This window comes from Cucumis melo, chromosome 2 (assembly GCF_025177605.1).
Source record: "Cucumis melo cultivar AY chromosome 2, USDA_Cmelo_AY_1.0, whole genome shotgun sequence".
Classification (NCBI taxonomy): Eukaryota; Viridiplantae; Streptophyta; class Magnoliopsida; order Cucurbitales; family Cucurbitaceae; genus Cucumis; species Cucumis melo.
In genome coordinates, this window is record NC_066858.1 from 7,855,409 (window position 1) to 7,859,750 (window position 4,342).

Below are 4,342 nucleotides of genomic sequence, written 5' to 3' on the forward strand. Positions count from 1 at the left end.
CATTGGGATACATAAAAGAAGCTAAGTTACCTAACTCTTTTTAGATATCATGCCATCCATAAGACTATTTTGTTGTTTAATAAAGTTAAGTGGGTACTTATATAACACTTTGATGCTTAAGTAAGTAAAAGAAAAAAAAAAAAAAAACAGAGTAAAAGGATACACTAGAGTTAGGGTTTTAAAAACAAGGTTTGGCTCGGTAAGACATGTCTCCATGTTAGGGTTACAATGATTTGAAGTTGATTTTAAGAGTTTTTCGAACTTTTTCTTCCAAACCAAGCTAGAAGAGGTTGAAGCCACAGCTCCAAAAGCTTACTCGAGCCACACCTCGACCATTACTCCTTAGAATGTGTGTTTGAATTAAGAACTAAACAAAAATGAAATCGTAAAAAGCGAAAACGATAAGAAATAGAGAATTAATTGAAAATTGCAGGAACAGAATGAGTTTAATATTACAACTGAGGCTCAAAGCGTTCAATTCAACATGATTTTTTTTATTATATTACGATGTGTTTCAATCTCATTATGGATATTCAAAGAGGTTCAACGGTCTTTCTTAAAATACATCAAATTTGGAGTAGTGAGTAATGTGTGAGATTTGAAATAAAGATAAATATAATGCAATGTGATGATAAAAAGGGAGGAAAGCAAAAAGATAGAGAGAAGGGGTCCCAAAGTTTGAAAAGCTTTAATTTTGTGTATATAAGGCAAAGGGAGAGGTAGGAACATTCCTAGGCTTTAATCATTTATATTATTTGTTCTTTGTATATCCCAATGCAAGCCCGTGACACATATTAAGATTAAAATTAGAATATATATATATATAATGTATTAGGGGACTATTATTTTGGTGTCTGGAAAGGAGGGAATAATATGTAACTTTAATTTTATTATTATTATTAATATTATTATTATTATTATTTGGTGGTACACAAAAAAGAAAATCTGAGAACTGAAAAATGATATATTCTATATGCTTCTTTTTTCCTACTTCTTCTGCCAAAACTGGGTAAAGGGGACACTGAATCACTGTCTTTAAAAAGAATATTTGTTTTTCTCTCTCTCTTTTTCTTCTTATTATTATTTTGCACTTTTGAGTTTTTGAGAGCCTTTCTCTTGTTTCAAGGACAAATCCAGCCATCTCCTTCCCACCCCCTACCCTATCCCCCAACCCTTCAATTCCCTTTTCTTTTTCTTTTTTTTTCATTTTTGAAAAGAATTCGGCCTTTTTCTTATTTTCTCTTTTTACTTTTTTTTTTAACACGTACATTTTTCAAAAAATATGAGCTCTCTCTCCATTTTTAACATGTAATTCTTATTAACAAAAAAACAATGTTTCTCTAAGACGGAATGTTAGATTTAAATGTTTTTGAGTCTAGTAACATATTAGATAACATGAGATTTTATCTAAAAAAACAATGAATATGTTTTTTTTTTTTGAAGATTATGAGATCTCTATATCTTTGTAACGTGAGACGATAGTTAACATTTAAGCAAATACTAAATTATGTTCGATCTTGTTTGATTTTTATGCTTATATATAATAGAAAAATAAATAACACAATATATTTTTTGTGTAAAAAATAATAAATGCTATACGTATCTTTGTACGAGAGAGTTTAAAATACATTGAATATGTTATTTGGCATTTTAAATTACAAGTCTTACAGAGGTTGGGAGGAAATAGTTTCAAAACTTAAATTGTATATATATATATATATTTATATTATTTACAAGTTTGGGCGTAGATTTTGAAATGTGTTTTTATGGTCAGTTATGTAATAGGATGAATTTGTTAAATACTGTCTTCCTATCTTCCAAAAGCATATTTTGAAATCTCAACCATAAAATCTAGACAAACCAAAGAAAAGACATTTCTCAAACTAATTTAATTTCTTTTACCTTTTAATTTAATGTTTATTTTACTACTAAGAGATTCCTAAAAGCTATTTTAGAGAAGAGAGAAAGTAAATCAATAAAGCTAATTTAGTTCCGGTCCCCAACTATGTCAAATCCTATTTTAATAATATCAAGTATTTTATGCCAAAAATATATAGTAAATGATTAATCCTTTAAATCTAAAATTTTACTATATTTATCAAATTTTGATTCATTTTCCCATATTTGAATATATGTTGTAGGCTTGGTTTTGTGTAAATCATTTGAAGAATACAAAATGAAATAAAAAGAGAGTAAGGGGTTTGATGTTTGTTAGGGGAATGGAATTGAATAATGAGGAAGATTCTATTCCAAAATAATAAGTGTTGAATTTGGTCAGAGGTTCTGAACGAATGCTGTGGACATATTGAACATTACATCACATGCCTCTTTCTCCATCTCCATGTGATTTGTGACCCACAAAACCCTTCTCTTCTTTAATAATCATCCATAGATCTAAACTTTTGTCTTACTAACTCTTTCAATTTGGATCCTAACATCATTTCAACAATTTCGTTTCATCATTTAATATATTAAATTAATTCTCATCATGGTTACATAGACAACCCATCAAATCAAGTATATATGTTTGGAATGATTTTTCAAGTATTTAAAATTATGTTTTTAAGAAATATCATTATTTTAAATGGACTGGCCCTATGTTATAAGTATGGAAAGTGGTATAATTATTCCCAAATAACTTGGGTTTCATTTGATAACCATTTGATTTTTTTTAGTATTGAAAAATTAAATTTATTAGAACAGTTAAGATCTTAAGATTAGATGTTTTTCAAGTGTTTAAATATTTTTTAAGCACCCAAAAAATTCATTCTAAATTGATAGAATCGTGTGTTTTAATAGTATTAGTCTTTGTAATTAGTTGAAAATATTCTTTAAATTTCAATAGTCACCTATTTAAAAATCAACAATTTCAATTCCTTGATCTTTACCACCAAATGCTCAATTATTTCATTACTTCGGGATTCATTTGTTATCTTTATGAATTATCATTTGTTATTATTGGGAGGATAATTTTGAGTTTGCTTAAACTTTTGTACATCTAACTTATATATGATGAGAGTTTGATGTTTGAGTGTAGTTGTTTAATTCTAAACTCAAAAATAAATTTGTAATACTTTGATTTTCAACCTATTGAAAAAGGATCAGCTGTGATTTAACTTATGAATCTATAAAATGAGTGGTAAATGGATTCGGTTCTCACATGTAAAAATATGTTTGCAATAAAATGTTGTGGTTAGAAGTCTTCGACCATCTATAAATGGAAATAGCACTTCTACTGTCGAAAGTTGAATCTGCAAAACAAAAACTCGTTAATGGCTAAGTCTCAGAACTTGCTCTCTATAAGACGTTTCACAACTCTACCCTTGGTTGTGCAAGCAGTTCTGAAAGTATCACGGCATCCCTAGGATAAAACAACCACAAAGATGTACAACCAACTTTGCACAAAAACTGATTGACGAAACTAGACACCTTTTTCTAAATTATAAAATTGCTCGAAAAAATAGAGTAATGAAAATATAATTAGATGGAGAGAAGAAAGTAGTATGTAGAGAAGGGGAAGAGATGTGTTGTTTTGTGAGAAAATGAGAAGGAGAGATGTGCTTTTATCGGCCATGGAAGCCAACAGAGAAAAATAAGTAATGTGCGTTCGTCGATGTGTGGAGGAGGAATTGTAATGCTAGCTTGAGTTTAGGAGGGGGATAGGAATGAACCGATATCACATCCAAATTAGAGAGATGGTAAAGGACATAAAAGTAAGGTTAAAAAAGATTCAAAAGAATTAAAAGTTAATATTTATACCAACAAAGTGTACCATCCGAAAGTTAGGTATGCTTAGCTTGGAATAATTCTATCTTTGTGACCTCCTAGAAATTTTCCTAGGATGCATGTAAGTGAGAACAAAGCATGCAAAAAGGACTCGTGATGGTTTGTGAGGACAAATTTCACTCTAATAAGCATTTAACACAAGTAAGGATGATGTTGTTAGGTTGCAGGAAAATGTCGGAGATTCGATTTTCAAATCATAATCCAAATCCTGGGCTTGGGACATTACAGGAATGTTTCGTACGTGACATGTTGCGCTTGTTAATGCATGATGGGTTCCATGAAGACCAATTTGTGAAAGAATTAGATAAAGCAAATAAAATTAAAAATATATTTTTATTTTACTCAAAATAATTATAAATAATTTGACCTGATCTGACCTCGCCACACCCTATCAGTAGAACGATGATGCGTGGAAAGATGACCATACTCAAGAAGAAGTTTTATGGTAGTGAAGGACGGGATTTTGAACCATTGTAATAATTATCGATGACATCTCTTTCTTTATACTATTTTAATTTAGGGGTTTTTTAGAAATAGGAAAAATTGACAAATTATT